Here is a 13624-nt window from a genome sequence, read left to right as displayed (position 1 = left end):
AGCCTTGTGCATAAAAGCTATCACTTCCACAGTTGTAAGCTGGAAGAAGCAGCAGCACCGTCTGCTCACTCTGTTCCTGGCAAGAATATTGAAGATATATTTGCCCATGACAACTCAAAACAGTAAAGCCCTAAGCAGCCTAACATCGCCTCCCCTTCTTTATTATAGCAATTCAGAGCAACAGAAAATGTGCTTTCTGTTTCTAATTCTGAGCAATTAGACCAGATATATTTGTTTAAATACATTTTATTTCCTTAATTATAGGGACCCAAAGATCCTGTACTGCCAACGAGAATAAACATTTTCTTAACAGTGGGTGATTGCCAAGACCATTGTCAAGGCAACTGCCTGCCACTTATAACAGTTTTCAAGCTTTTATTCAAAGCTTAAGACCAGAAAGGACCACCATCAGCAATCTGACTTCTCATCTGTCACTGCCTCCTAGAGTTCTAGGCTGGATACCTTGGCTCTGGCTAAAACTTCTCTTCCTGATAGGTGCCCAGTCATGGTAAGAACTGATGCTTAGGGTGAGAACCCTCCACTGCCATACTAAGTTATCCTAACTGTTAAAATACATGCCTCATTTTTTACCTGAATTTGTCTGGTTTCATCTCCCAGCTGTCTTCTAACTGACTTTTGGGAGATATGCCTGCAGGACTGGGCTGAACTAGGAATCTTTCTGAGAGCAAATAACTGATACTTCAACAGTGATGAGTGCTTGCAGAGTGCAAGCTATCTGCCTCTGCCAGCACTGCTGGGGAGAAAAAGCCATTTGTCACTTTTTCAGCCTAAAACTGCTTTTCCACATCCTCTTTGAGCCAGGCTCAAAGATAAAACCACTGCTTTTGTTGTTGCTGCTTTGTTTTTCCTTTCTGAATTGTAAAGTTACCTGTCCCAGCCATGGACAGGACATGGGCTGCCAGCTTCTCCAGGGGAATACAAAAAAAAAGAAAAAAAAATAATGTGATATTAGGTGGAAATGTATGTGATAGAGGACAGTCAAAAAAAAAAAAAAAAAAAAAAGGAAAGAGAAATTGAAGCCGGTTAGTCTACAGTACATTAAGTAAAATCTCTTGGAAGCACCCCTTATATACAATATATATCTGGTCTCAGAGTTTTATGGTATAATATTGCTGTGGTTTAGTTTTGGCAATCAACTCAGTGCCACACAGCCACTCACTCACTCTCCCAAGGTGGGATGGAGAAAAGAATTGGAGAAGTGGAAGTGCAAGAACTCGTGGGTAGAGACAAAGACAGTTTACTAGGTAAAGTAAAAGCCACACCTTCAAGCAAAGCAAAACAAGGATTCATTCTGTACTTCCCATCAGCAGGCAGATGTTTGGACATTTTCAGGAAAGCAGGGCTCATCACACATAACGGTTTCTTGGGAAGATAGATGCCATCACACTGAACACCCCACCTTTCTTCCTTCTTCACCACAGCTTTTACTGCTGAGCATAACATCATAAGGTATGGAATATGTCTTTGGTCAGTCTGAGAGTGTTGTCCTGGCTGAGTCCCCTCCCAGCTTCTCGTGCACCCCCAGCCTCCTTACTGTGTCAGGACAGTACAAGAAGCAGAGAAGTCCTTGGCTGTATGCAAACACTGCTCTGCAACAATGAAAAACATTCATGCATTATCACCACTATTTTCATTAAAAATCCAAAGCACCACATTGTGTCAGCCTCTATGAAGAAAATTAACTGTGTCCCAGCCAAAACCATGACAGATACCAACTTCGGAGGTAGAAAAATTAGAGCAACTTTTAGGCCTGTGATTGTCTTCCCACTCATCAGCACTCTCAAGACTTTTTTCCCTGTTATAGTTAATACATTATCCAAAATCCCCTTGATTATGTGATCTTACAGGCTTCTCATTGCTAATGTCGTTTACTAAAGACAGGGCAAGCCATCATCTTACCAGCACAATTTTAATGCATACACAAGCATAATATACAGCTTTTATTTGCTTTCCAACTTTAAGCTCTGTCTTTTGATGATTTTTCAGTTGAGGAATATTTCCCTTTATGGTCTCTCATAGGAAACAGCTGTTTAGAGTCACCTTAACCTTTCACAGGGAGTTTTGAGCAGATTTCCCACAAATGAGAGGATAAGACTTCCCTCTTGTGGCTAACCAAGAAATAGGTAGGAAAAAAAAAAGTTTGGTGAAAAAGAGTTTACTGCGGTCCTTATTTCAGCCAATTGCTTTTTCCTTCATCTTCTCATCTCTTCTTAAAACACACCAAAAAGCAGCTGGCCCTTTCTGCATATACATTTGCCTAGCACTCCCTTAACTTTTAACACACCTTTATCATCATTGAACTTTATGGATTGTTGATTTGAACCTCCAGATCTTCTCTAAATCCTCGTGTTTGCACGTAGACAACCAGGACTGACATACTCATATTGGGACACCAGCTGGACATGAGTCAGCAATGTTACTGCAAGGTGCAAATGCCAGGCAGAGTTGGGGATGTGAAGAACCATGGCCTGCAGAGCACATGAATTAACTTTTGCTTTTATTTATCCTGTTAAGAGAACTTCCTTTCAGAGAAGATATGGGCTGGATAGTACAACTCCAGTGGGAATCAAGTGTCCTTGGAGAAATGCAGAAAATAGACACGATGGGAGTGAGGATGAAAATAGCCCTTACATTTTTAGGAAGTTGATAAAAGAGAACTAGATTGGTTTGATAATTGTTTCTACGCTGAACAGAACTGGAAATAGTGGGTGTAAACTACGTCAAAGGGATTATTCTTTGAGAAAAGCTTTTAAATAGTAGATGTAGTAAACTTTCTGAAGAAATTCTGGATTTTCCTTACTTGTAGAGATTTAAGAACAAATTAGACATGTACCTGTCAGGAACAATTCAGAAATAATTGCTTCTGCTTTGGAAGACAAATGTATATCTATAGCTAACTGTAAATGCATGTGGATCAATAGCGATGTGAACTACACTGGTTTCATATGGGCACATCCTCCCTAGCTTCTGCAAGATAGCATGCACCCTGCTAACACTTGCTAACAATTTCTATTCCTGCCCTTTAATTTCTAATTCAGCAGACCAAGTAATTAAGACACAGTAATAGCACTGCACATTTCTAAAGGTGGTCTCCAGAGTTAGACTGGTGGGTCTGTGTGTCTGGTTACCTGGTTCCATGCTGATGTTTAACCTCACAGCACAATACCCTTCGTTATTGTTTCCTTTCTTCAGATGATTCTGTCATGCACATGGACTTTCTTATTCTCTAGGCTCACGTGCAGTACCCTGATTGTTAGAGGCTAACTGTGCTTTTCTGACCAGGTGCACCTGAACTGTAAGCTTCTAGAGATGCTGAAGAAGTGTATTCCAGGTGCACACTTAGAAGGGGGATAATCTTCATGGTTTGCTGCCTGCTGTAACCATGTACAGGTCACCTGGCAGAGCTTTCTGGAGGCATCTTCCGGTGTACCCAAAACACAGTGCTGGTGCATGTTTGAAAGATGATGCAGGAGTTATATGCAGAGCCTTGTGGGACAATAAATGTCAATGTTTCTCAGGCCCGATTGCCAGAGTATTACAGGAATTGGTATGTTATTAGTAAGGAGAAGGTGGAAGACTTGTAGGAAAGAAAGCAAGTGGTTTATGCCCCAAGAGCCTGGATACTGCCTGACTGGGTGCAGCAGCCCTTGTCCACACTGTACCATAAAGCTTACTCATACAGTAAATGAGAGCATTTTGTTATGTAGCTTTATCTGGCCTTTTGCCAGTTTTGACCTTCAAGTGATTAGCCAGCCTCAAGAAACAGGATCTTCAATTACTCCTATTTCACACTGCGCAAACATTATTCCTGCCATAAATTCTTTTAGGCAGGGTTTATATCTCCTGGATTTTATTTAATCCCAAACATGTTGATACTTATCAAACAAAGGCTGGCTTCGCTGTGTTTAAGCATTAATCTGTCTAGTTTCTTTTCAAACCCAATCTCCTGACATCCTGTACTCACAGATAGCACATACTGCATACTTCCTTAGCAATACTCTGGGCCCTAAGTGATTTAACTGCTGTTTTGGTATCTGCCCCGACCTTCAATACCAAGGCTCTTTTCTGCTGCTGTATCTCTTAGGGAGCTGCAGGATCTGGTACGTCACCAGAGGCAAGGCTGCCACAGCTCCATGCCACTGGGCCCAGCCAGTAGCAGAAACAAGCATGTGTTCCCAGGAGGTGTACACACCACACATAAACATACGCAGGACCAGCCACACAGATTAACACAGAAAGAAGCACTCAGTGCTCCTTATCCATTGAATGGTCCACCCTTCAAATCCATATCTCTCCAATTTGGAGACCAGTATGTCATGTGGGACCATGTCAAAGGCCTTGCAGAAGTCCAGGTAGATGACATTGGTTGTTCTTCCTATGTCAACTGATGCAGTCACTCCATCCTAGAAGGCCACCAGATTGGTCAGGCATGATTTGCCCTTGGTGAAGCCATGCTGGCTGTCTTGGATCACCTCTTGGTCTTGTATGTGCCTTGACTTTGTGTTGTGGTTTAGCCCGGCTGGCAGCCAAACACCACACAGCCGTTCGCTCACCCTCCCCCCTCCCTCTCCGGGATGGGGGAGAGAAACGGGAAAGTGAAGCCTGTGAGTTGAGATAAAGACAGTTTATTAAGACAGGAAAAATAATAATAATAATAATAATAATAATAGTATTAATAGTAATAATGTGTACAAAATAAGTGATGCACAATGCAATTGCTCACCACCCGTTGACCGATGCCCAGCCTATCCCCGAGCAGCCAGCCCCCCACCCCGGCTAGCCACCCCTATATATATTGCTCAGCATGACGTCAGATGGTATGGAATACCCCTTTGGCCAGTTTGGATCAGCTGTCCTGGGTCTGTCCCCTCCCAGCTCCTGCTGCACCCCCAGCCTGCTCGCTAGCAGGACAGAGTGAGAAGCTGAAAAGTCCTTGGCTTGGTGTAAGCACTGCTCTACAACAATTAAAACATCAGCATGTTATCAGCGCTCTTCTCATTCTAATCCAAAACATAGCACCCTGCCAGCTACTAGGAGGAAAATTAACTCTGTCCTACCTGAAACCAGGACACTTTGCTTCCAGGAGGAGCTGCTCCATGAACTTCCCAAGCACAGAGGCAAGGCTCACCAGTCTGTAGTTCCCTGCGTGCTCCTTTTTAAAAATGGGAGTGATGTTTCCCTCTTTTCAGTCACCAGGGACTTCACCTGACTGACAGGACTTTTCAAATAGGATGGAGGGAGGCTTGGCAACTCCATTGGGCTGTTCCCTCAGGACCCTGGGATACACATCACTGGTCCCCATAGACTGTATATATATGCATATATATGTATCTGTATATATATACATACATATGTGTGCACATATATACAGTGTGGGTTCTTCCAGTAGCCGTTGTTAGACACTCAGTCTTCTCAGTAGCTCTTCCTGAATACCAAGTCTCCCCAGTTGCCAGTGCTGGAACATATAAGCCCACAGGGCCACAACCCCAGTCCACAGACCTAACAGACAAAGACCACCCCAATCCACAGACCTAAACAGACCCCTGTACATACCTAAACAGACACACACACACGTTGTCTCCGCACATAGGCACATGCATACAGACAGATCTCTCTGTTGACCGACCACCTGCACAACCAGGCCTCATGGTCCCTCCAGCAGGAGGCCTGAAATCCCCAGGTGCCTCCGTCAGCCTAATTCTCCTTGTGCCTCACCCCCGGAGACAGATACATGCAGACTCCTGGCTCTGAAGCCTCTTAAGCTGCTTGCCAGCTACTCTGGCTCAATAGCAATCACACACTCGCGTACCTGCACTGCTGCAGCTGCTGGAGCCCCATGGGCCCCCAGTCCAAATCCAGCAGCTGTCACAGAGGCCTCCATGAACACGCATGCACACAGAATAAAAGGCTCCTGAAACAGGAAAAGTGTTAGAAATGGAGTTTAATGAGTGTGCTGATCAGGGCATGGCACATACTGACCAGTATTCTGTTTACATATGGCCAGTCCCTCTTATCTGCTTATCCATCTTTTTTCCAATGTTTATCCTTCTCCAAACCCCATTGAGCCCTATATTTCCCCACCTTTGGTTCTTATAGTAAGTTTAGTGAGATCCTGAAATTTGATTCCCTTGCGTCCCGCAATGTGTCCCATACCCTAAGCAAAGATAGGAAGGGAGAGAGAGAAGAGGGTGAAGAAATTCTCATAAAAAGTTTCACATTCAGACCATGGTGCTGAAGCTCTCCTGAGACAGCCCTGTGAGGAACCAGGGCATAGGATCTTTTACCTGACTAGGTTATTATGGTTTCCCTGCCTGCCACTGCATATCTGTGCTCCTGTGTGTCCTGTGTTTGAGAATGCATAGCTGAACCTTTCGTGGGTTGCCCATCTCCCTGTGATGGGCCTGGGAGTATGAGGGGCTAGATATTATTCTGGTTCTCCCACTTGCCATTCTTTCTCTATCCTATGTTGTGTGTACGGAGACAAGATCTTAAAAAAAAAAAAAAAAAAAAAAAAGTGTTCCTGAAAAATATGAATGAACTTATTGTCACATAATGTTGAAATTTCAAAATGGGATCTGCCTTTGGACCTAGCTGCATGCCCATGTTCTCCATCTCCCATTAGCAAAATGCTTTTGTCTCTGTTAGGACTGTATGCATAATTTATTCAGTGTTATATGCAAATGTTAAAATAAATTTGCATCCAATAGTTACACTCTCTCTCGAGGTAGTCATTAGCTCATTCTCTTTATCAAGTCACCTGTCACAGAGGAGATCTACCACTAGACATCAAGAGAATCAGTTGTCTGGTCTAAATGAACTGAATCACAATTAAATACAGGTGCCTAGCTGTTAGGAGACACTAGTTGTATTTTGGATATTATTTAAAGCAGATGAATGCCAAAAGGAGTACCAGGAATCAGTGTATCTCCTCACCCACTGGAACAGGGAAACAGAAAAGATGCTGAGCTGATCAAAGAGTATCTCACAATGACTAGACAGAAAACAAACAAAAAATGCCTGTGTCATCAATTCTGATTCCAGGGTCTGGTAGTGAAAATATTCCAGCAAGAGGAAAAGTACACTGAATGCGTTTATCAGATTATTGGAAAAAAAAAAAAAAAAAAAAAAAACAGATACATGCCTACAACTAGATATGATACAGAAAAGAGCTAAGGCTGTTTCTGTCTTAGACCCTAGGCTGTTTTCTTCTTTTTTTTTCTTTTTTTTTCCTTTTTTTTTTTCCTTTTTTTTTTCTTTTTTTTTTCTCAGAATCCATGGCAGTCAAGATATTTAATGTAAATACTCCCTTTTTATGTCATTGGTTTTATAGGCTTTTTATTGCTTGTAAACCAAACCACGTCATCATTGGTGCTTTCTTTGACCTTTGTTGTAGTTAAAATATTACCCAAAGGACAGTCACACCTTTGTGTGTTCAGTATTTGCTGAACACTCATTTTGGCTCCTTTCATTTGTGTGATTGGTAGGAGTGTGAGCACTATCCAGGGATAAGACCAATACCACCAAAATTACTTACAATTGTTTTGCACTTGTGACCACAGGTGTTTAGCTCCTGCTTAGCTAGCACATAACTAGCCATGCATGCTAGCACACCAACGTCAGTGAGTGGACTGAACACTCCAGCTGCTTTACAAGCAGAATCAAATCAACATCATTAGCTAGTGGTGATGGAGGGCTTACACTTTTGTAGGTTATATATGGATATCATTAGGTGAAGTAGAACATAGAGTCAATCCCACAAAATATAAGATAATGCAAGGTGGACACATCTGGACATGAAAATTTACAGTCCATCCGAAGACTGCTGTTGTGACACGATGTGGTGTCCAGACAGATATTTTGGATTTCAGGATGAAAAATATTCCTGAAATGGAAGACAATGAGTATTTCATCCTGTACAGGAAAATGTAACAGGCCTTCATTACACAGAAGAAGGCTTGGCTGGTTCCTGGGAAGCTGTCCCTTGAGAAGCAAAGGAATCTTTCTGGGATTAGTTCCTGATCAATGCTTTTGTGACTCAGCTGGTGGGAAAAACATGGAATGAGAACAGGTAATTCATAGGTTCCTGGCCTGTGTGACCCAAGAAAGTAGAAACAAATAGGTAAGAAATGTGCTTCGTTGTAAGAACACAGATTTTAAAGATTTATGTGCAGAGTTGCATGTAGCTAGCGGAGAAGTGCTGGCTGATGTTCTTCTGGAGAAGAAGGCTTTTACAATTCGAAAGGTGAGTAACCTGTGCTGAAGACTGTATTAAGACACAGTTCTTAAGTCAAAGCAGTAGAGATCGGTAACCTGTTAGGAGCTGAAGTGTACTGGTTGACAGCAGGCTCAACATGAACCAGCAGTGCGTCCTGGCAGCCAAGAGGGCAAACCACCCTTTGGGGTGCATTAAACACAGCATAGCCAGTTGATCAAAAGAGGTGATTCTCCTGCTATATTTAGCTCTGGTGCGGCTTGAATATTGTCTGCAGTTCTGCACTCCACAATATAAAAAGGATTTTAAGGTACTTGAATGCATCCAGAGGAGGCCAACAAAGCTGGTAAAAGGGCTAGAAGGAGAGGCTGAGGACACTTGTTTAGTTTGGAGAAAAGGAGGCCAAGAGGTGACATTATGGCTCTCTACAACCTCTTTAGAAGGGGAAATGGAGAAAGAGGTGCTGGTCTCTTCTTGTTGGTCACCAATGATAGGACACAAAGCTGCACCAGAGGAGGTTCTAAAAATTAGGAAACATTTCTTTACCATGAGGGTGGGCAAACACTAGAACTGGCTTCCTGGAGAAGTGGGTGATGCCCGATGCTTGTTAGTGTCCAAGAGGCATTTGGATAATGTTTTAAGTTTTATGCTTTAAGTTTTGTTTAGCCATAAAGTGGTCAGGCAGTTGGACTAGATGATCTTTGAAGGTTCCTTCAAAGGAGGATGAACTGTTCTGTTCTGTTCTGTTCTGTTCTGTTCTGTTCTATTCTATTCTATTCTATTCTATTCTATTCTATTTTAGAAAAGCTCCCAGTGTCTGTTGAGAGCCAGATGCTGATGTTTGGCCCGAGATAATTGACTGTTTCTGTGTCAGGTGCTTTGCACAGGTCACCTGTGATTTTCAGTTCCTGGTGTGCTTTCCCTCATCAGCAAAAGAAATTGGGCAAGACCACTACAGCCCAAAATTTAACTCAGCTGAGCATAAGGCTTCTAATTTTATTTGTGATATTTCTTTCTGTTTGACAACTATATAATCAGCTATATCTATGTCATGAACATGAAAAATAGACATCAATCCTCTAGGAGAGGTATTGTGTATGAATTTTATTCTTCTGCCTCCAAACTATCGTGTGTTCTCCAATTAATTTCTTTTGGTAGTTAACCTGTACCTGGACTACATAAAACACCAAACTGGGTGGAAACATTGGTCTGCCACAGGGTAGGAAGGCCCTGCAGAGGGACCTGGACAGGTTGGGTCGATGGGCAGAGGCCGATGGGATGAGGTTCAACATGGCCAATTGCCGGGTCCTGCACTTGGGGCACAGCAACCCCATGCAGCGCTACAGGCTTGGGGCAGAGTGGCTGGAAAGCTGTGCAGAGGAAAAATATCATAGAATCATGGAATGGCTTGGACTGGAAGGGACCTCAAAGATCATCTAGTTCCAACCCCCCTGCCATAGTCAGGGGTGCCACCCACCAGATCAGGTTGCTCAGGACCTCATCTAACCTGGTCTTGAACACCTCCAGGGATGGGGCATTCACAGCCTCTCTGGGCAACCTGTTCCAGTGCCTCACCACCCTCTGAGTGAAGAATTTCCTCCTAACCTCTAGTCTAAATCTCCCCTCATTTAATTTAAAACCATTCACCTGTCATTATCTGATTGAGGAAAGAGTCATTCTCCATCTTTTTTATAAGCCCCCTTGTAGCACTGAAAGGTTGCGGTGAGGTCACCCCGGAGCCTCCCCTTCTGTAGGCTGAACAGCCCCAGCTCTCTCAGCCTTTCTTCATAGGAGAGAAGCTCCAGCCCCTTGATCATCTTTGTGGCCCTTCTCTGGACCTGCTCTTAAAGATCAACATCCTTCTTATGCTGGGGGCTCCAGACCTTGACGCAATACTCCAAGTGGGGCCTCACCAGGGCAGAGCAGAGGGGAACAATCCTGTCCCTCGACCTGCTGGCCATTCCTCTTCTGAGGCAGCCCCAAACCAGGTACAGCACCTTGCACTTTGACCTGTTGAACCTCATACGGTTCACATGGGCCCACTTCTTAAGCTTGTCCAGGTCCCTTGGGATGGCATCCCTTCCTTCTGTTGTATCAACCACACCACTCAGCGTGGTGTCATCTGCAAACTTGCTGCGGGTGCACTCAGTCTTGCTGGAAACTGAGAGTGTTGGTCAATGCTGGCCTGAACATAAGCCATCAGTATGCCCAGGTGGCCAAGAAGGCTAACGGCATCTTGGCTGGTATCAGGAATAGTGTAACCAGCAGGACCAGGAAGGTGATTGTCCCCCTGTGCTCTGCTCTGGTGAGGCCACACCCTGAGTGCTGTGTTCAGCTTTGGGCCCCTCACTACAGGAAGGACATTGAGGCCCTGGAGCGTGTCCAGAGAAGGGCTACGGAGCTGGTGAAGGGCCTGGGACACAAGTCCTGTGAGGAGCAGCTGAGGGAACTGGGGGTGTTTGGTCTGGAGAAGAGGAGGCTCAGGGGAGACCTCATTGCTCTCTGCAACTCCCTGAAAGGAAGGTGTGGGGAGCTGGGGGTCGGCCTCTTCTCACAGATAACCAGTGGTAGGACTAGAGGGAATGGCCTCAAGTTGTGCCAGGGTAGGTTCAGGTTGGAAATGAGGAGACATTTCTTCTCAGAATGAGCGATCAGGCATTGGGACGTGTTGCCCAGGGAGGTGGTGAAGTCACCATCCCTGGGGGTGTTCAAGGAAAGGTTGGACGTGGTGTTTAGGGACATGGTTTAGTGGGTGACATTGGTGGTAGGAGGGTGGTTGGACCAGATGATGTTGGAGGTCTTTTCCAACCTTAATAATTCTATTATTCTATTCTATGATTCTATGGCTTAATGTGACCTTCACTAAACCCATTTTGGTGTTTTGAATCACTTTGATGGCAGGACCTTTGAAAACATCTAAGGCTAATACTCTATGTAAAGTACAATTTCTCTGTGTTCTCTATATGAAGTTCATTTTGGTTACGCTTGCATGTAAATCTGATGCTGACAAGCATGGAAATCTGGAGATTGCAGCTGTCCTATACTCTTCAGAATGCCTACTGGCAGTGTATTTCAGCTGACTGATATCTATTTGCCATCGATGACACATTGAAATGCATAATAAATAAGCAAATATGTTCAAAAAGGAAAAAGGACAAAGAATATCTGCGATCATCTAGAATGGTTAAAAAAGTATTACATCAATATTCATTTTAAATTACTCTTCTAAAAGTCCAGTCTGCGGAAGACTAAACATTTCTGCTGGTGAATGAGCAGACCTTTGAAGTCTGTTTCTCTTCTATGAGGTGCTCCTTGAACTTACTGTTATGATTTAATGGCAACTAAATCAGCAACAATGGCAATAAAGTGTGATTTATAGCTAAATCACGAGTCCTTCTGATTTACTGTCTTCCTTCGTAATTCTGATTAAACCCTGCCAAGTCTATCCAGGCTGAATTCGTAGGTAGAGGACCTTGCTGGACTTTAAAGATTCTGCATAGAGTACCCCAGTGATCCAGTCTGCACTGTGGCTAAAGCTGAGAGGTGAACAGCATGAAGTAGCTTGGAAATACTACATAGATAGCTTGGAGCATTTGTTCACAGAGCTCCTACATGATTTCTTACTTCATTCTGTCCTTTGCCTTCTTGTTACATGTTGTCCACCTACAGCAGTGTAGAAATGTTTTTGTGTTTGTTTGATTTTTAACAGGAGTCCAGGAGTTGATATTCTGTAAAACATGTGAGATAAGGGGAGAAAGATATCAGCAACAGGCTGACATCTCTGCTGTCATTAGTAATTAAACATTAATGGAAAATTCTTGCAGAAGCTACCATTCTATCATACAGAAGAGCCTGGAGATGCCAGAGTTAGCCTTGCTGGACTGCACTGGGTAGATATATTCTGACGATTTGATTCCTCAGCTGCCAAGGGTGATAAAACGGTCCTGTAAGGAATAGGCAGAACTCTGTAATTTGTGCCAAATCCTAGCTGTTACTGAACAAAAAGAGGAAGATGGAGAAAGGAGCATGCTCCTGTTATCTAGGCAGTATACATGTGATACTATGGAGAAATACTTGGGGACAAATACCAGTTATCAGCTGCAGATTTTGAAATCCATTCTTAATCTTCCTATGTGATCTTTTGGCCTTTACAAAAAAACTTGTGCAAAAGTTAACATATGATATGACACTCTTACTATGTTTATGTAATATAGGCCTAATTGTTTATTAAATTATTTGAAATTAAATTTCAAAATGTTTCTATTGCAACTGGCCTTAGTAGATTTCAGAGAAGTGTTTCATTCGTGTCTCGCATTCCCTTCCCTGAAGAGCTGATATTTATTACAGTAATTTGAGCATTCAATTCAGGAGCATTTCAAAAAGTCACTCATTCAGCCAGACAAAAGGAGTTGAAAAGGGTTCCCAGTTCTCACAGTGAAGGATTTTTATATTGAGGTAGTTTTTACATTTTTACATGTTTAATCACTTTGCTATTCTATTCCCCAAGGCTAAGTACAAACAAAATCATTAAATATTCACAATCATTACAATCACAAACGTAACTACAATTTAACAAAGACCACATTTTTCCAAGACAGCATCTGTCTTCCTTGCAAGGGATTGCAGAGGATGCTGAACATGTTATGAGAAACAAGTAGGGAAGTTCTTCTAAGTGAGTTTCCATGCTGCCAAGGCCAGAATCAACGGACAATGCTATATTACAGCCTTTTACAATCCCTTCACAATTTTGCTTCAAGAATGCAGACAACACAGAGAAAGGAAGTACACTGGATACAAACTACACTGAGAAAAAAATTCAGTAATCATTCCCTGTCTTCATTCACTTATCCAACGAAGCATAATACTGGTCAAGAAGTGCCTCAAACAGATATAGGGGTGCACGTGTGTGACTGAAATATTCGAAAACACAGTTACAATAGGATGACATTTGTTAATAATGTATAAGCTGTAACATTGTATAAGCTGTGTTTGACTATTTGTGATACCAAATGTGAATGAGGTAGAGGTGAGCGAGAATTATGACTGTGACGTTTTGTTTATATGTTTATAAACTATGACCCTGACTTTCAAGTAATAATTTGTCGAGACTCTCAGAGTCTACCACACCCTTCAGGCCGCATTCTTTGCCTCTCTCAGAGTCTCTGCACATGACCTGATATTGAGTTGACTTTAGTCTTCAAAAGTGCTTATTTGGAAGAGTGTAAAATGTAGCCACAAGTCACAGTCAAGGTGTAATGACTGGCAATCCTGCTCGGTAAGGTATACATTTATTTTTTCATATATTTAACTCAACATTATAGCATTTTGCACCAATTATAGGCAAAATGGAAGGTTGAGCAAAACAGTGTGAGAAGGTTGGTTTTACAACAG

This window comes from Cygnus atratus, chromosome 21, assembly GCF_013377495.2.
Source record: "Cygnus atratus isolate AKBS03 ecotype Queensland, Australia chromosome 21, CAtr_DNAZoo_HiC_assembly, whole genome shotgun sequence".
In the NCBI taxonomy this organism is placed as follows: domain Eukaryota; kingdom Metazoa; phylum Chordata; class Aves; order Anseriformes; family Anatidae; genus Cygnus; species Cygnus atratus.
This window is presented reverse-complemented; position numbering follows the sequence as displayed.